Raw genomic sequence first — 20,918 nt, 5'->3', positions numbered from 1 at the left:
TCAGACCTGAAGATACGTAAAGCATCAGAGGAACGTGAGAAGGAAAACAGACGACAGGCAGGAATTATCCAGTTTTTCCTGTGATTTTCAGAAGCGGGACAAAAAAACACAAAATGTTCAAGAGTCTCAGAAGAAGAGTGTGTGAGGCAATCAGCTTCGTTTGTGGAGATGTGCAGCCCAAGGTATCTAAAACCATCTTTGGTGATGCATAAGTGTTTTGGCATAGTATACATGTCCGTGGGGTTACCAATGGGGTAGAGGCTTGACTTCCCCCAGTTAATGTTACATCCTGCATGCTTACCAAACTCCCTGACCAGATGAAGAATGAGGGGTAGCGTCGTGTCGGAGCTGGAGATGTACAATAAGATGTCATTGGTGTAGAAGGAAATCCGTTCATCTATCATCTGTCCCTTGATATCTTGAAAACCCTTTATTTCTGGGTTGGTTCGAATTAGGCAATGACTAGTGCAAAAAGCAGGGGAGATAGAGGGCAACCCTTTCTAGGGCCTCTCTGGATGGGGAATTCTGCGGACTTTACCCCATTTTCTCTGACTCTTGCCCTAGAGTTTGTGTATAGCAATTCAACCCATGTCTGGAAATTCCTCCTGAAACCCAGTTTTGAGAGTAGTTGCCTCATAAATGGCCAGTGAACTGTGTCGAAGGCCTTTTCTGCGTCCATTGACAGTAGCACCAGCGGTATAGGCATTTGTTTCACGGTCTCTAGCCAGTTCGCTAATCTGAGTAAATTGAGGCATGTGGCCCATTTAGGTATGATGTTTGACTGTGGATCAGGGACGTAATGACTGTTAAGAGTTGTTTCGCTAAAATGGAGGCCAAGATCTTAGTCTTAAAATTTAATAGAGAGATGGGATGGTAGGATCCACATCTCTCCAGAAGTTTGCCTGATTTTGGTATTACCACCACAGTGGCTTGGCAAAGGTCTGGTTGCAGCCTCCCCTCTTCCCTTGCTGCCCTGAACATGTTTAATAAACGGGATGCCTGTAGGCTATTGCTGTGCTTTAAAAATTCTGCTGGTGGGCCGTTTGGCCCTGGTGTTTTCCCAGACTTCTGTTTGGTAATGGCCTCCAGTCAGGGTAGGTCTGCCTCTAAAGCTGCGCTATCCTCTTGTTGCAGAATAGGCATCTGTATGTCTCTCAAATATATCTGTATTTGGGCTTCGTCTACTAAAGCTCTCACCTTGTATAAGTCTGTGTAATAGCTCACGAAGGATTCCGCTATAGTATGGCAGTTGTATATCTATGTCCCGCTTCCTCTATCTGGTTTACCCAGTTTGTCTCTCTCTCTTTCCGGTTCAGCCAAACTAGGAGTCACCCTGTTCTGTCCCCCGTATTGTATAGTCTGTGTTGTGTGGCTTGAATTTGATTCTTAACTTCCCCTTCTGCCAGAGCCCAGAGTTCCCTTCTTGTAATCTCAAATTGTCTGAGAGAGTCTGTCTCGGAGTCAGGGTTGATAGTTTCCTCTAGCTCTAGAAGCTTACCCTCTAAAGTTTCAATTTGGTGTGTTTCCTCTCTCCGTTTTTGTGCAATTACATCCTTTAGTCTGCCCCAATCACTGCCTTATAAGCCTCCCAGAGATTTGCATCTGAGGACACCGAACCCTCGTTTTCCTGAGAGAACAGCCTGGTCTTTGTTTGTAATACGCCCATCACTGCCTTGTCTTGAAGCTCTTACGTATTTAGTCTCCAGTCCGTGCGCTGTCTTCACCCTTCTCTCCCTACCGCTAACCATAGTGGAGAGTGGTCCGATAGGGCTCCTACCTTGCTTACTGTCCGGACTTCACCCGACGGGGCAAATAGGTAGTCTAGTCTGGGAAAGACTCTATGTGCCCCCGAGAAATACGAATAACTGCGCTCTATTGGGTGATGCTGTCACCAAATATCAATAAATTCCAGAGACCTGGGTACCCCTGTCCTCCATTCCTGACGTTGAGTTGTAAGTTCCCTGCTGTTAGCTGATTGAAAACTTTGTTGAACCTCTGAGCTGGTAGTAGCCCCATTCCCTGCCCGAATCTCCCCACCCCACTTTCTCCTACTCCCTACGCCTGTCCCCTGAACCGTCAACATGACAACTTGGTGTTAGTGATGTTTGAAAAGTCTGTATATCCCCCTTTTCCCCTTCCCCTATCCCCTAAATGTCAATACAACTGGTAAAGGATATGAACGTTGCTGAAAAAAGAAATTCTGCTCAGTCTCTCTGAGTCTGAGAGGGCCGGGGTTGGCCCTTGCAACTGTTCTGTGGCGCTTCTGCCCCTGGTTTACGCCCCATGTTTCATTCCTCTGTTCTGCTTTGTTCTTGCTGTCATCGTGAATCATTTCCTGTCTCTTGTGTCTTTGCGCCTGGTTCCTCGATACGATTAATGTCTTTGAGAAGTGGGTGATCGCTATCCGTGTCTACCAATGATTCTTTGTCCGAGTGATCCGAATGGGTACTGTCTCCCTAGTTGGAGTCTCCGTTATCAGCTGGAGCACCTGTCGATTCTTCCTCTGAGCCCAGCCTCCATCGCCTCTATGGGGTGCCCGAGAGAGTGATCTCCGCCTGTTTTTCACCCGTCCTTGATGCAGTAGCCTTCTCTTGTTTATTAGTTTTGGAATAGGCGCCCATCTGGGTGTGGTGTCTTTGAGCAGTGACCCACTAGGCCTCTCCTCCTGTCGCAATCTGGAACGTTCTTCTAACCAGGCCCAGGCGTCTTCAGGGGTTTGAAAAAAGTGAGCCGAACCCTTGAAAATCACTTTAAGTTTAGTCGGGAATAGGATCATAGATCTGCATAGTTTTCAACTTAGCTTTCACTGAGTCAAATGTTTTTCTCATCTCCTGCACTTCCCTTGAGTAATCAGGAAAGATCATTATCTTGGCATTTGCCAGTTTGAGTTCACCGACTCGTCGCGATTCTCTGAGGATTGTGTTGCGATCTTTATAATTTGAAAATTTAGCAATCATCAGCTGCCAGGAGGCCCCAGGCGGTGGTCTCACAGTCAGAATCCTATGGGCCCGTTCAATGATAAAGCATGACGAGAATGTTGCTGCTGGTAGGGCTTCCCGCAGCCACGTCATCAGGAATGTCATAGGGTCTGTTCCTTTCTGTCCCTCCGGTATCCCAATGAAGCGGAGGATGTTTCTACAAGCCCTGTTCTCCGCATCGTCAACCTTCCACATCACCTCCCTTATATTTGCTTGGAGTTCTTTGGAGCGTATGCGTCATATCTTCGACTACTGAAACAGGCTACTATATGAGTTACCCGGTCCTCAATGTTGCACACGTCTTGCCGCAGGAGAGACACTTTTGAGCGTATCTCCGCCATTTTGCCTTCTATGGCATCCTTGAAGGCGTGGATTGCCTGGACTCGGGTTCTTCCCCTCCACAGGGCACCGTTGTGGTTATCTCGTTGTATTTCCAGGCCCTGGGTCTAGGCCTGCAGGCCTATGAAATCTTCAGACCCCCGTAGCTGCTGACCGTGAGATCTGTTCTATTTTGAATGCAGTAAGTCCCATTCAGCCCTTCATTCCTATATGCGATCTGAGTTCTATTGGAGCACTAGTGATCTATTCGCCAGCTTCCTACCTGAGGTCTAGGGCACCAGTCGCAGCCCAGGCCACCACCAGGTTAGGGTCTCTCAATGGCTTCCAGCCCTGTCAGGAAGTTGGCAGTGGGATGTGGGCCTACCGGGGTCCCTAGTGTCTGCCTACAAGCCCAAGTTCATGAACCCGGCGGTCCCCCGGACTCAAGCTCTCTTCTCGTTCAGGTCTCTATCGCGCCCTCGATGTCTGGGCACAGGGTCCTCGCTCCTGCTCAAGGGTAAGGTTGGCCGTGTACCTCCGGGCATCCAGATGGTCCACAGGTGTTCCCAGACCGGACCGCCGACTCGTTAGATCCTGATCCACCAACTGCCAGCACACAACACTGTGACTGGGTCAGCTGAAGCATGGTCTCACCTTTAGTACTTTGTGAGTTGACCTGGCTCTGTGCCCTCTAAGCATATTGTTTCCAGGTTCAGATTGGGCCACTGCTGAAATATGAGGGAGCCCCCTCCTGCTATGCAGGTAATAGCGGGTTGCTACACCCAGTGCCTCGCCAGCCGCAAGGTCTGAGACCTCGGTAGTCTCCCCGCCTCAAGGCCGGTGGGGTAGTGCGTCACGTCAACGCGTCTCACCAAGATACCGGGGACGGAGCAACAGTCTGTCCGCTCCCCCTGGCCCCTCTGCAGTCTCTCTGGCCCGACTCAGATGGCTTTGCTTTCTCTGCGGGCTCTGTCTAATGGTGTTGAGAGCCCCCTAACTATTTCCCCTCTGCTGGAGCCTTCTTACTGGAGGGTCTCGCAGGCGTACAGTGGCAGCCCGATGTGGCGCAGGTTTGCCGTCCGGCTGCTCCCGATGCCCCTCAGGTGTTGCTCTCCTCCCTCCTGTCCAGCCCATGAAGCCCATGAAGCCTCACCTCTTTTATCGACAGGGCTGCCCTCTCGGTGGTCGCAATCGCTATTCCCTTGCCGACATCCAAGGCCCGGCAGTCGCTGCAGACGCCTTGCGAGGAAACAGTCGATGGATCCTCAGCCGCCCGGGACTCGCTGGGTTCTCGCAGCTAGGACTCCATCTTGCCTCGCCTCCGGTGTTACCAATCTTCCCCAGTCGCGGGCTTCTCACTGCCTCAGAGACTCGAGTTACTTCTCAAAGCAGGTGTCCAGGTCTTACAGAGCATGCAGTATTATAAAGGAGCCGTGGATAGCGGCTCCAGAGGCAGGATGAGGGTCAGGATTTGGATCGGGCAGCCGGAGCTCCGGCAGTTGCGACTAAACGGCCATGCTGCTGACCACGCCCCCCTATTATATAAACCTTTACAATACTGACCCTTGTGCGTCAGTCATACTGAGAATTTTACCGTTCTAATTCTTGATTTGGGCTTGCTTGACAGAGACAATCTGATTGGGGCGCACCAAAGTCTCTATAAGGACTACACTGCTTCCGGTCTGAGCTGTGCTCTTGGTAAGACTCTGAGTTTTGCACACTGACACATCTCTAGTGGGCAGTGTGTGTTAGACCAGGCAAAGTTACTGACATAGGAAGAGTCATGTTGTGAGGTATTGTCAAAAGGGATATCTGTCTTTAGTGGTCTGCAAAAACTGCAGCGATGAGAGGTCAACTGATGTGAAGTCAGTATGTTGATGCTATTGCTCCTTGAGAAAACCTTGTACAACCTTGCAAGGTACCTTAGAAATCTTCATGAGACCTGCCAGCATTTTGTTTTCATGAGCAACTTTGAATCTTAGTTTTTGTAGACCTGTTAGGTGGAGAGACATTGATTTTTCGCTGTTCTGCTGCTATTTTCGTAATTTTGTGTGTGTTCCTTTTTAAACTTTTAACTGCCTTATTTTGCACACTCTTGAGGAATATTGAATTTGGGGGCACTTGAATTGCTTTCTACTTGTCGTGAGAGTTTTTCCTCACTTCCGGCGGCACGGAGCTAGTCGCCATTTTGTTTTGAAGGCGCTCTAGTCTCCGGCCCACCGGCAGTATATAAATGCACGCTGCGCGTTCGCGCCGCTGGCGCGCCGAAGGCGCGCCTAAGGCAAGCCCGTCTGCGCCCGTCAGCGGCTCGTCGGCCGCCGGGGCCAGTCATGCTGCCCAACTCAGGGACGACGGTCCTCGCCTCCGGTCTTTTTCTAGTGAGTGTCTTCATCAGCTGCGGGGGTCTTGTTGTATGCTCTCTGACCTTCCCCAACTTCTACGGGGCTCGAGATTTTGTGTGCAGGGCTTGTGGCTTTCGGCTTGATCTGGGCTCTACTGCGTCCATTAACACTCCTAATGCCTCTGTCATTTCGGGGGCGCTGCTTAACGTGCGTTCCCTGAAAAAGCATCATTTAGAGGTGTTCGAGCTCCTCGATGACAAATCTTTGGACTTTCTATTTGTTACGGAGACTTGGCTTGACAACTCCTCCGATCCGATCGTCTCCATGGCTATCCCGGCAGGGTATAAAATCAGCAGGTTAGACCGGACGACAGGGAGAGGTGGAGGTTTGGCTGTCATTTTTAAAGAGATGTGGGAGCTGGTTAAGTGCTCTCTCAGCACGTGGGGCGGCTGTGAAGTCTTGGATTTCAGTATCCGTTGTTCTGCCCATTTTTCTCTTGGCGGTTCTTTGATTTACCGCCCGCCGGGAGTGGCTCATGCCTTCCTTCAGGCCTGTGTGGAGGCGGTTTCCATGAGAGCTCTGCAGTTTTCCCACTATGTGATTTTAGGCGACCTCAATATCCATCTTGACCAAAAGAACTCTAGGGACACACGTGAGCTTCTCGATATCTGCCAATCAGCACAGCTCTCACAATGGGTCGATCAGGCTACTCACCTTGGGGGCCATATTCTCGACCCTATCTTTTCTGACTTTCCTATTTCAATCAAAGCTCCGCTTCCGGTCTCTTGGTCAGATCATTATTTAATTGGTTTTTCATGGGCAGTGTCCTCTCCCAGTGCTAGACCTATGGTCTGTCACAAACCGGCGTTCAAGAAGGTTGACCCCATCCTCTACACCAGGGCGCTGGAGGATAACAGGCCGCCCCTGCCACAAGATCTGGATCAGTGTCTTGTTGCCTTCTCCAGCTGGCTCCAGGGCTCTTTGGCGGCAATTGCCTTACCAACCTCGGCTAGACAGACAAGGGACTCACCCTCCAAACCGTGGTTTACGGAGGACCTGCGCCATCTCAAACAGGGCTGCAAGAAATTGGAGCGCTCTAGGCGTCTCAACAACTACTGCCCGGCAGCTAAAGCTCAGCTCAGACAGGGCCAGAAATCTTACTATAGAGCTATCTCCTCTGCAAAAAGGGCGTTCTTTGCCATCCGGATCGACCAGGCCCAGAACAACTCCAAGGAGATTTTCTCAATTGTCCAGAGCTTTATGTCCCCTGTAGCGCAGAGCAGCATTCCACCAGTGACAGTTGATTGGTGCGAGACGCATTCTACATTCCTCCGGGATAAGATTTTAAAGATACAAGGCAGCTTTTCTTGCCCGGCTGTCTCTGATGGGCCCTCAGCTCCTCTGGACTCATCGGCTACCGCTCCTGTAGCTATGCCCTCTAATCACTCCCTGTCTAATTTCTCCCTGGTGGATTTGCCCTGCACTCTGAGAATCCTTCAAGGTCTGAAGGCCGGTTCTCCGGACGACCCATGCTCGGCAAGACTTCTGGCCTCTGTGGCAGAGACGGTGAATGTGGAAGTCAACTATATCGTTAACTTGTCCTTGCAGGAAGCCAGGGTTCCTAGTTGTTGGAAGCAGGCCAAAATCCTCCCCCTACTGAAGAAACCTACTCTCGATCCTTCGACTCCGGGGAACTACAGGCCTATTTCTCTCCTCCCTAGCCTATCTAAGGTCTGTGAGAAAACAGTGAATAGACAGCTGTCGGAGTTTGTCGAGAGTGCGGATCTTCTTAACCCAGACCAATCTGGCTTCCGCCCCTCCTTTAGCATGGAAGGTGCTCTTTTGGAAGTTTAGGAAGCAATTCGTGAGTGTCTTGATGCCGGTGGGAAAGCAGCCCTTGTGCTGCTCGACCTGTCGGCGGCCTTTGACACTGTCCCCCACTCACTGCTGCTTAACAGACTGACGGAAATTGGGGTGTCGGGCTTGGTCTGGGGCTGGATTAAGTCCTTTTTGGATGGCCGGCTCCAGCAAGTCTGGATACCCCCGGTGGTCTCACCACCTCTTCGAGTTGGCACGGGGGTCCCACAGGGTTCCTCCCTTAGCCCCCTCCAGTTCAATATCTACCTCACTCCTCTGGTTGTTCTAGCGGAAGGGTTGGGGGCTAAGGTTATTGCCTATGCCGACGACACACAACTTTTGTTTACCTGGGACAAGCAGGGGACCTCGGTGGCCCTTGTGCAGAGGTGCCTTTCCTCGGTTTTTGAGTGGCTGGCGTCAGCCCATTTACAATGTAATGAGGATAAATCCGAGGTTTTGATGTTCGGCGACTTCCCCCCAGGGTTTAGAGAGTCAATCTGGCTTCCCGAGTTCCCCCCGCCTACTTCAAACAGTCAGACCGTGAAGAACTTGGGTGTTTACTTTGATTGTAATCTCTCCTTTTCCAGTCAAGTTAAGCGCCTGACAGGTTGCTGTTTCAGTCTCCTCAGAATTCTGAAAAGATTCCTTCCGCTTCTCCCTCAAGCGGCTAGGGAATTGGTGGTTCGGGCACTTATTTTGTCCCGGCTGGACTATGCCAATGCTCTCTATGCTGGGATCCCAGCTTATGCTCTCAATAAGTTACAACTGACCCAGAATGCGGCTGTCCGCATGCTGGGTGGGCTGGGTTCCAGGCAGAGCGTACATGGCTACTGTCGCTCCCTTCATTGGCTCCCGGTCAAGGCACGTGTGGTATTCAAATCTCTTACCATAGCCCATTGCGCTCTGCATGGGCAAGGCCCCGGCTACTTGCAGAAACGCTTTTCGTTTTATGTGCCGGGGAGATCCTTGCGGTCCTCATCCCTTAGGCTGATGAAGATTCCTGGCTTCCAGCGCCATCGGTTAGGCGGCGCTTTTCTGGTCGTGTTTGCGGGCCGCACTTGGAATGCGCTCCCCCTTTCGCTCCGCACTGTTGAAGACATTGGTGTCTTTAAAAAACTGCTAAAAACGCATCTTTTTTCTTAAGGCTTGGTTGTTGTTTGCCTTCTCTTGAGCCGCGCCGGGACACTCCTTGGAGTAGCTGCGCGCGTAATAAGTGCACTTAACATAACATAACATAACATTTTTTATTCTGATCAGAATGTCATTACACGTATTTACTTGCTGAGCCACGAGGTTCTTCGTACTCCAGCTTAGTAGCAGTTGCTAAATCCTGCAAGTTCTATAGCCTTAATGACAATTGGACAGGAAGGCACGAGTAAAGGAGATGAGTAGCAGTGTCATCACCAGGGCCGGACTGGTAATTCCAGGCAACAGGCAAGCCCCCGGTAGGCTGGATGGGGTGGGGGCCGTTTTTTTGACAGGTTTTGTTGCTGGGGCCGATTTTCGGTCCGTGACCGTGAGTCAGTTCAGTAGTCTGACTGTCTGTCCTCCGCTGCAGAGGTAATCACAGACTACTGTACCACTCCGTGCGGAGAGAAAAACCACAACTATCTGCATAAATAATGCACACCTGAAGCCATTGATAATCATTGCGTCAAACTGATTCAAGGTTTCACCCATTCACTAAAACTCATCCCAGGGCCTCGTGTTATTTGTTCTAACAGCCGCTATACACTGTCCAAGGAATTTTGACCAAACTTAATATGCATTTGTCTTTTATTTTTTCACATTATTATATCCGGCTAGTAAATGGCCCATCGCCAGCGGTCACATCTTCATCCAAGTCCGACTACAAAGCTTTATAGCCGTACATACTTTGCACGTTCTTATTTTTGAGTTCACACCACACTGGTAAATATGATAGTCTAAAAATACAAAATGCGCATGCGGCTAAAATACCGGGAGTATCTGAAAGTGTTGTACAAGACACTGCACCGTGAAGCAGCTAAGAACATGATGAACGGTTTGAACATTGTGGTTATGTTTAGCTGTTCTTTTTAAAGGGACACTCTAGTACTTGACTGCTAATATGCTACTGCCAAAATATTTGTCCCAATAAATGTCACTGAAAAGATAGAAATTGCACCCATGTCTGTAAGAAGAGATGTTATTTTTATTGGGGTTACCAGGTGACCTCATGCCACCCGGACACCTCTTTTTCAGCCCAGCAATTTAATTTAATAAAGCAGGGTATATATAGCCTTATAGGCCCCGGCGTGGTTCTGCACAGCGCCGTGGATTTGTGAGCAGGGCGGAGCGAGGTGGTGACACAGTCTCACTGAAGCACACCGTCAGTTAACCACACAACACACCCGGAGGAAGGCTCCGCCGCCTGCACTCACAGCCAAATGAGGTATGTTAACACTACACACAACCATAATCGTGATGATGTATCAAGTGCACACACAGCATCAAGCACACAGTGAAGCACCACTGAGCTGGGGAACAATAATATACAGCCACAGACAACAAGCACACACAGAGCACTGCTGAAGCACACACTGTAAGACAACCTGGATCAAAACACACAATCTTAATCAGTGACACACGACCTCCATGTAAGGCACGTAGCCTAAATTAAACACATACAGTCTCAGCAAAAGAAACCCACAGCTAAACACACATGCACACACACACAGGCACACTCACACGCTCATGCGCAATCAAACACATACATGCTGGACCAATCAAACCAACACACACATTACATTTTACAAACACATACACAATCTTAATCATAAGCAATCAGATGTTGTCAAGCAGACATTGCATCAAACATGCAATCTAAAACACACACACACTACATGACTTAAATAAACACACACACGTACGTAGCCTCATGCAGACGCTCACTCCAGACTTCATACAAGCACAGCCTCCATCTGACTCATATTTCACAAGTTTCACTTACACACACACACACACACACACACACACACACACACACACACACACACACACACACACACACACACACACACACACACACACACACACACACACACACACACACACACACACACACACACACACACACACACACACACACACACACACACACACACACACACACACACACACACACACACACACACACACACACACACACACACACACACACACATTTAAACTCACAGTCTGAATGAAGCATACGCCCCCCCCAGATGCCATCACAAACAATATGTGTTACTACTTCACATTTTCATGCTATCCAAAAACCACCCTGCTGCATTGCAATGGCCGGGATGCCCCTGTTGGGCAATGTTATACTCGACCAGGAATGTCCCCTCTGTCAGCACCAGGTAGCATCCTTAGCAAGAAACTGTATATTCCAGAATAAAGAGAGGATTTGCAGTTAACAACGCCTACATTTCATGTGCATTATCTACAACTCAGCCAAGGAGAGCGCTTCCTCTTCTGGACAAGAGTGGCACGTGTGCCTGGTGTTAGGTTGTGTGATTGTGAGTGCATTATTTATTTATTAGAGGCAGTGACATGTGCAAGGTTCCTCTGTTTCATAGTGTAATTCGTGGATTCTGTCCTGTTTGTGTCTTCATGAAAGAGTTATATGTGGTTGTTTGCAGAGAGGGCACAGCCAGACACATTCAGAGAGTGTTACTCTTGGCTTCAGTGCTTGGCTAAGTGTCGGGGTCCAGATGTAAGTTGGTCTCTGGGATCTCAGGTAAGTCTTGCCTCTGGTGCAGTTTGACCCAAAGTATAAGTTTTGGATAATCTGTCCAAGCCCCGGCAAGAAGACCGTAGGCCCAAGGCGTTGTCAGTCTTAGAACCAATGTTGTCTTGGTCACCCACATATCCTTGCAATTCAGACAGCCAGAGTCAGTCATGAAACCCGGCTAGGAAACCATGCTCACCTTCAGTCTACGCACGGTCACTAGACCAAGTTGACGTTAAGGCAGCGTTCTTCAGGGCATTATAAGCATCCTTCTCAGAATGAGTTACCATCAGAGTACTCAGTGGTATTGTCTGTTCAGGCTGGCTGGCCTACACCGGAGGCTGGGCTCCATTCTCGTCCAGCGCCTTAACAAAGGTATTGAGACCAAGTGACACTTTTGAGGGACAGCTGGCGGTGTTAGGGTCATGAGGCCCGTACTTACAAATCAACCATCTCCACAGACTTGCCTCTCCCACCAAATGATTCTGACTCCACTGTTACCTTATTTCACATTATGGCCACTGTTGAAGGTCACATAGACCAGAAGGTTTTCAGGATGCCAAAGAATCCCAGAAATCAGAGAGATTAAAGATCCAGGTTCCAAGGCTTTTCTAAAAGCTCTCACTAAGAGCATTGTACGTAGGTTTAAGGGCTATTGATTTAAAAGGATTTGAGCCTGGAATGGACAGCATGTAGAAAGAGGACAATCTGTAAGAGGGAGTTAATGGCAAAGCATTTATGAATAAAAGCAGAAATGACCACAGAGTGTACGATTCATAATAATAAGAAGTTAAACAAATTCTATGCTCTATAACTGGAAGGCTAACAAGGACAGATATTAGGGTAGAAGTATGACTGGTGTGCCCTCTCTTCTGAGTGCCCTGGCTGGGAGCCCAAAGGGTAGAACTGGCAGTTGTTAGTCACTGATGAGCCGTGGTTTGTGTAACTCTCCCGGTAATGTCAATCTGAGACCCCATATCAGCCTGTCACTGCACTAGACTAAATATTCATATGCTGCCCTCAGTGCTATCCATAAGCCATGCGTAGCTGGGTAATGCTACACCACCTCACCCACATTCTTCCAGCAGAGCACGTCATAGTCATGTGAGGCAATCATGCCAGTCACCCTCCCTTTTGCACAACGTCAAAGTCCTGCCCAATGATACCAGCCAAGCCCATGCTGTGATGTCATAGCGTGTGCTCTGAAGCCCCACGTGTGCGCACAATTGTGCTGCATAAATATTTACAGTAAGTCTGCATTGTATGTATGACTTTCAAAGTCAGTACGTGCCCTCCAGTACAGTCAGCAGCGGCACAGGGACATGCGTGCAGCGCCACTAGCAATAGAAGTGGAAGCCGTGCATTGAGAGCATACTGCCTAATCCTAGGCATGATAGTAACCCTGTGCATCTGCATTTTGAAAAGACATGAAGTTACTTTGCTGCACAGGGAACCTCCAAGTAGATTGTGCAATGGAAGTACTATGCAGCTTAAGCCATAACTTCTCTCACTCGTGTGCCATCCTGCTGCTGGGGTAACATTCTCATCAAGAAACATACCGGTTTAGGCAAGCAAGAGGGAGCCTATTTTTATTATTTACTACTAATAAGAGGTGGCCTTTGAGGCGAGAGGGGGCTCTTGGGAAAGAACCCTAGTTCTACAGTGATAAATCTATTGGGCCAAACTCTTACGATGTCCTTCGCAGACATCTTTGTCCTCTCATCAAAGCTCATCAATCCATCCGTCTATCCATTCATTCATTCATTCATTCATTCATTCATTCATTCATTCATTCATTCATTCATCCATCCATCCATCCATCCATCCATGCATATATCAATCCATTTAAATGGGATGACTCTCTGTAGTCACCTCCAGGTTCTTTTGAGATTCAAAAGACTGCCCACATGGGATGCACATGTAAAGCACATGCCTGTCATAAAGTGTCTTACAAGTTGTCACACAAGTGAATTGTCACATAAGTGCCCTTAAGGACAACCTATGCTTCATGCTCATGGTTGGGCTAAATGGTTGGTGGTAGGGTCTGTAACTATTTGCTGCTGATACAATGGAAGTGGGATATGCCAATTATTAACTCCTCAAAGTAAATAGACAAACGTATCTGCTAATCTGCTTCACATAACACTCAGAATACTTTAAAAGAACTTTAAAGAATATGCATCCGTAAACTCTCTCCTGTGTTAAACATTCAAAATGACACTTGTACTTCATGGGGAGATATTCTTCAAGGATGGTGAGCTGTAGCACTAGTCTTCCACAGGCCTCCCTTGTGAAGTGTTTTTTAGATAGATATTGTTCATACTGACTGCTGAGACATGGTTAGATAAGTCCTTGTCGGCCTCAGATTCCTCCAAATTGGTTATATTTAAATTCATGTTTCGTGCTCGACATTTCATTTCTTAGTGTTCTCTGTAGGAATGTCTGTGGCTTATGACTGGGTATCCTGGTGCTCCATAAGGTAATCATTTACTATGCTTCAAAAGTTAATACAATCTAATATGTAATGAAAAATGTGTTGATAAATTCTTTGTTTTGGCCTTTCTGTCTCCAAACGTTTCTTGATGGGAGAACCCCCCAAACTCCCCCTAGTAGTGGTTGCTCACTGCGCTTGCTCGCTAAACACCATATGGGGCTGGTCTCGATTTTACTTTGTTCTGTCTGATTCACCACTCGTGTGTATTTTTGGTGCTCTCTGTAAGAATGTCTATGGGTACATATGACTGTGTGGGTAACCTGGTGCTCTTTAAGGTCATCATCTACTATTTACTGTGCTTTGAAAGTTGATACAATCGAGTATATAATGAAAAATGTGCAAATGTGCTGTAAAATTCACCTATTTGGTCTGTCTTTTTCCAAGGTTTTCTTGGGGGGGAAACCTCCAGAAAACCCCCCTAGTAGTGGTCGGGCTCGCTCGCTGAGCTCGCTCGCTACGCGCCGGACAGGGGCTAGCCTGGCAACATTTGCCAGGGCTGCTTTCAATTCCCAGTCCGGCCCTGGTCATCACTGCGAGTTAAACTACCTTACATTGTCTAAGCCTGCTGGCATCATGGGCCATGCTAGACAATGTTTTACAGCCTGCAGAGCAGATGCTGGACCCAAAACTGAAAAACAATACCAGAATGAGGATCACAAAAGCTTTTCCAGAGAATGCTGGGTTTAATATTTTGGGAATGAGTGAGGGCAACTCGCACTAATGGTTTGGTCACAATAAATATATTTTTAACCACTTCTGTCAAAGCATATTTGATTCCACTTATGATGATATTGGTTGGGCTGCTCAGCAGAAATGGTCTCACACTGGTCTTCATTTTATACTCATCGCCCCACATCATTTTTCAGCTCCCTGCAACACAGAAAGAAATGGCAATGTCCTAATTTACAAGCTCACTGTTGATTGTTGTAATGACATAACACAACTATAACTTTATTCCTTCCTTGATTAGGTTTATTAAACATACAGTTGTAGAAAAGTAGAGATATAAATGAGTTATGTAATAGTCATTAATTCAAACTAGCAAGAAATGTTAAAAGATTGCACCCAGTGCTATGTTTCTAAGTTAGACTAATGTGTAGACTGATTTTGAACAATTGCTCTCCCTAGTATTGGAAATGCCCTGTATTTAGAATGTTGCCTCTTTTATAATATTCTTTTCATTATGTTTAAATGTCATTTATTCACATCTTTGATTTTAGCAAAGAGGTTTTAAGAATTGTTATGTTCTTTAGTTCACTGCAAATATATAGAGCACACACACATGTATTAAAGTATTACAAAGGTGCAATAGAACCTCTGTCATTATGGTTGTTAAACCTTCCTTTGAAAAGACAGTTTTTAAATAACGTTAGCAACTTTCAATAAATCTATAGAAAATGTTCTATGAAAAAAGTACAACCACTTTGGGTTTTTCCGTGTGCAGATCTGTTGGGGAGAGCGTGAGGTAAGGGAGCTAAAAATAGGAAGGCCCCACCAAAAGTTATACTTTCCCATTCTTAACTCTATTATGATTCTTTGGCCCTCGATATGGAAAATCTGCCGAATGAAATATACCAAATAAAGCATGTAAATAGAAGTTTATTCAAGGAGTAAATGTTCTTGTTTGGTGTATCCATTCATTAGCTCGCAAGAAATTAGCATTTCAAAAGTGTTCCAGTCTGGCCATGAAGAGGTTATATTTTAGAAACCCTCTGTGGATTTGTTAATCCACGGAGGATTTGCAAATCCAAGTAAAAAATGATAAAGGCATACCATTGGACTAAGGAGCTAGGTACATTTCTGTTGTGACCATTATTACCAAACATGGGCCACTAAGTACTGTGTTGGGGAAATAATAAAGGGCATAAGGGTAAAACAACCCTGACCCTCAAGCCCATGTGAGGGACGTTGGGGGAGGCATGCTGGATTTGTGAATCCACAATCCTTCCAGGATACAGCAGAAAATATCAAAAATTAGTATTCAGTGCACCACAGCTGTGTTGATCAACATTCACGCAATGAGGTAGGAGCAAGGCCCGGCTGCAGTCCAATTCCTGCGGCCAAGACCTGCTGCACACAGCCAAATGCCTTGCAAAGCCAGGGTTGGCTGCATGCTGTGGGTTGGGCACACAACCTGTCTGGCTGTGGCAAACCTGGCCAAACCCCTCCGTGCATGTCCAAGTGCAGAGGGGGTTGACGACCTGCTGAGGGTTGTGCATATTGTGAACATTTATTATGACCACAAGCTTGAAATCAGAGTGTTTGAGACCACAAAAATGCTTTGTAAATCTGGCCCATTGTCTCAGTCCTTAGGGACTTGAGTAATTTTCAGATGTAAAATATTAAGTACTATCCTGACTTTGTTGAACATCTACTTACCCCTTATTAACCTACATTTGACTATGTAAACCGGAATACCCAGTAGCTAAAATGGCTCATGAGAATCTTACTATTGGAGGTGATTTAAATGTGAGCCCTGATCATTACTTGGACTGCAGAGAATTGAGGACATAATTGCTGTCTATCTAGGAAATGTGCTCAGCAGAATTCATGTATAAAATAACAAACTTAAAGCATCTCTGTTAATCTTGTACCCTGCTGGAATAGATAGCATCCTAATTTAAGACCATGCACCAATAAAATTGATAACTATGTTGCACAACAGAGAAGGTGATTTGTTTGAAAGATGAGTCATCATTGATAACCCTAATTGAAACAAATTAAGTCAAAATTGCAATAAAAAACACACGTAGTGTACAGGATACTAACAGTATTGGAGATGCAGCGTTTGTTTGGGGCAGCAGCTCCGTGGCAGAGAGCAGGACTACCAGCCCCAGGAGCCGAGGGGCGAGACCGAGCAATGTGGCCCCGCCCCCCTGACACCGGGACCAGTATTTGAGCAGCTCGCGCCTCCCGCTTCGCGGGAGACGCAGCGTTTGTTTGGGGCAGCAGCTCCGTGGCAGAGAGCAGGACTACCAGCCCCAGGAGCTGAGGGGCGAGACCGAGCAATGTGGCCCCGCCCCCCTGACACCGGGACCAGTATTTCAGCACCTAGCGCCTCCCGCTTCGTGGGAGACGCAGCGTTTGTTTGGGGCAGCAGCTCCGTGGCAGAGAGCAGAACTACCAGCCCCAGGAGCCGAGGGGTGAGACCGAGCAACGTGGCCCCGCCCCCCTGACACCGGGACCAGTATTTGAGCACCCCACACCTCCCGCATCGTGGGACACGCGCCGGGCTAAGCCCGGGCAAAGGGCGGGCCGTCTGTGGCCGTCCGGGGCTGGCCAAGGCTGAGCTGGGCCACCCCTCTGATAAGGTGTTTGCGGTTGTATGTACAGTTAGTGATTTTCCGTGCTCTGTTGTCTTCTAGCTAGGAGATCCTCATTATAGGCACTTTTCATACATTCTGTTTAGAGTGGCCAAGCTAATGTCTACCCGCTCGGGTAAGAGTTTGAGAGGGGGTGGTGGGGGAGGCCCTGGTTCTGTAACGGGTACCATGGACCAGTTTATCACCCGTGTTGTCACAGTCATCGAGAAGGAAATTGCCATGACAGAGCGGCGTCTTTCTCGGGAACACCTTGCTGACAAACGGTCATCTCTGGGTCTGCTGGCTCTAGTGCCATCCCCAGTACGTCCACTCGATCCCTTGGTGGCTGCTTCACCCCCTTTAGATCATCCACGGGTTGCAGCCCTAAGGGCCAGTTTGGACAGGCTGGAGAATTTAACAGCTATAGTACAGCTTAACGACGATAATGCTGCAGTAGACCCACTTCCTAGTGAGACTCTAGTCCCAATGCTCCCTCTTGCTATTCCTCCCAGCAATGGGATTTCCCTCCCTCAGCCAGTATTGGCATCGGTGCCAGTAAACAATCCAGCCCTTAGTAAAAGAAAAAGAACTGCTAGCCCACGCAAAGGAAGCCATGCCAAACTCTACAAGAAGCCTAGGAGGTCAGGTGCTAGGGGGGGAAGGTCCCATAAGAGAGTAGGGCAGGGTGGTAGTTGCCCTCAGGAGGAGAAGGGGGAGGAACCCCATAGTGTTATAGTAGAGAATACCTGTGTTGACCCGACGGCTGGTTCCGTTGAGGCTCCATCCCATGAATCTCTCTCCATTGCCAACTTAGAGAAAATGATGAATTCATTATTGATTCCGGTTCTGGAGAGAGTTAAGGGGCTCACTGAGCGGTTCGATAGGTTTGAACAGGTAACCCTGGATAATTTTTTCTCCATAAAATCCCTTATTAAATTACACTCAAGAATTAGGGAAGATGGTTTAGGGGGGGAATCTGTATCCCGGGCGACACCTATGTCCCCACTAGGCCCCACCACTGTAGCTGCATCAGTACCCGGGGTGGTCGTGGTAAATGCTCCTGTTGTACATCCTATGGCTTCCTCTGGGGCTGCCCAGAAGTCAGGGTTGGCCAAAACGGATGGCTTAGTGCGACCCAAGACACCTAAGGCTAGTACCGTCCCTACTAAAAGGCCTGCACGGCCTAAGGACTCTGGTAGCAGTTGTCCAGCCAATTCAAAGAATCCTGGAAATAGTATGCCCTGAGACGAATAACGCTTGTACAGACAATCCGATGATAGTCCCCACCCTACAGCCAGGTATGGATTCTGACGCAGGGCCGGCCCTTACTGTCAATTTACCCCCTGACTGCCAGCCTTTTGTGGCAGTTCTTACTGGGGTGCCAGCCCTTAAGCCAGGTAAATATGAGACTTATGCCGAACAAAACAGTTTTCTGGCTAAAGGAAAATAGACCCTTGCCTAGCTCGATGGGTGGCCGGGTCATCCACGTAAGGAGGGTCAGCTGGATTGGCACTAGGCCGAAAGATATAAGGGGGATTGTATTATTATTAACTTTGATGATCCCAGGGTTGCCAGCTATGTGTGTAGTTTTCCACCAGAGAGGGCAGCTTAATTGGCGATAGTGGAGGTATTGGAACGTATGACCTCAGCTACTTTAATCCCCGAAATACCTCTGTTAGGCCAGCCAAAATCCCCATTTGGGAAGGATGGACCGGTAGACAAGTCCACCAAAACCTGTCACAATTTAGCCTGTTTCATAAAAATCCATGTCCGGTGCCCGATTGGTCATGGCATGGCTACTGACACGCTGTCAGCCAATCAACAGTGAAACCAATTGTAGTGCTGGGGGAGGACGATTGCGGTAGTCTAGTTACAAGAATGGAAGTAGTGAGGCCATTTACTTACCATCTTTCACCTCCTCTTATTAATGTTGGCCTTTCAGATTGGGAGTGTATTGCACATCCTGAGCCTGATATGCCCATCTTGGTGGTTCCTAGCGGGGAGGGCCTAGTTACAGGAGTAACATCTAATCCTGGCCCTCGGGATAGCTCTTTTGTAAAAGGGTCTTCACTGGGGCAGGCTGTAGATGGCAACAGGGCCTTGAAGGTTGTCAGCTGGAACATAGCCGGTTTGGCACGTAATATTGACATACCCGAATGGAACTCATTTATTGAATCATTCACGATATGCATGTTCCAGGAAACCTGGTGCTTGGAGCCCCGACACAAAGTGGGCTATACTAGTTACTTTGTACCGTCTATCCCATCGCCCGGAGGGAAAGGTCGCCCCTCTGGCGGCCTACTAATCTGGGTAAACATCTCCTTGGGCTATTCCATTCGGTGCATAGATGCTAAGTCCCTGGATTTGCAGAGACTAATAGTTAGAGGGCCACGTGGGGGGAGGGCGCTTGAGATTCTTAACATTTATGTTAGAGGTACTAGGGGTGGTATGCCGTCATTGTCCCTTGCGGGCGTTGATGACGAGCTTAGATCTTGCGGTGCTGACTCGTTCGTCATGCTCGCTGGGGATTTTAATTGCACCTTTGAACCCCTAGCAGTGGAAGATATACTGGGCACTCAGGAGGACGACGCTAGGAGAGGCATCCCCCATCTCTCAGTCTCACCAATTAAGAGATGGACTCAAAGCGCCATTGATCTTAATGCCCTCTCCTTGGAACACGGGGTAAGGGCTGCAAATGGCAGGACACAGTCAGATTCTTGCGGTGCACATACGTTCAATAGGGTAGGTCATTCCTCCAGAATTGATTATATCCTGTTGAACTATAAACTTTGGGGTCACTTGCTGGATATGGTGGTTCTCCCCTCTACTGATAGTGACCACAATCCCCTGTCCTTGTCACTGTCCCCTTTGTGGACGGCAGGGACCAATGAACAAATTCCACATGATTGGAAGTCAACACGTGAAGTATGTCCTTCAAATTGTGGGAGGCGGCTAAAATGGAGGAATATTGTTGGCAATGAGGACAAGATGCTGGAAGTAAGATCAACCATGGCAAACGTCCTGTCCAGTTTGGACCTTGCCACAATTAGTGCCCACGAGAACTCCACGTTGTTTGTCCAAACTACCAAAGCCCTAGGCGATCTCTTTTCAGTTCGCAATGCAAGGACTAGGGCCAACAACAGATGTCGCCTTAAGGGCAATCCTGGTTGGTATTCGCCTGCCTGTCGTAACGCCAAAAGGGATCTAATTAATGCAGTTAAACTTAAGGATGGTGGTTTGATTAGTACTACTAGGAAAAGTTATAGAGGTGCCATCTCTAGGGCAAAGCTAGAGTGGGAGAACTAGTTTTGGTGTGATCTGAAACTGGCAAGCTCCGCTAGGGACTCGAGAGGCTTTTGGGAACTGATTAGAGCTAGAGACAAACCTGTGGACTCGCTTATAACATGCAATATCCCTGAGGCCTCGTGGTTTGACCACTTTTCCCATCTATACAATGTGGTAACGGGTAATGGGGAAGTTTCCTTTGATGCCCTTTTATTAGACCACCTTGAGCTGAGTGTAGACTCTTTGTTTACGGTTAAGGAAGTGGTGGACGCAATTAAGTGTCTTGTCCCCAACAAAGCTGTGGGGCCGGATGGCCTACCAGGGGACCTGTTACGCATCAACCCGATAGAATGGGGGAAACTTATTGCCTCATTACTAAATGCTAGTTTTGCAGACGCAGCTCTTCCAGAATCCTGGAGGGGTGCCGAGGTCGTCCCGATTTTTAAGAAGGGGTGTCGGGACGACCCAGCAAACTATGGCCCTATAAGTTTATTAGACTCCACACAGAAGGTGGCAGGAAAGGTGGTCCTGGGGAGGGTCTTGCAGTGGGCAGAGGAGAAGGGTATCCTGTCCGATTTCCAGGCAGGTTTTAGAACAGGTACTGGGACC

The sequence above is a fragment of the Triturus cristatus genome, chromosome 8 (assembly GCF_964204655.1).
Source record: "Triturus cristatus chromosome 8, aTriCri1.1, whole genome shotgun sequence".
Lineage (NCBI taxonomy): Eukaryota > Metazoa > Chordata > Amphibia > Caudata > Salamandridae > Triturus > Triturus cristatus.
The sequence above is the reverse complement of the archived record's forward strand: the minus strand, read 5'-3'. Positions refer to the sequence as shown.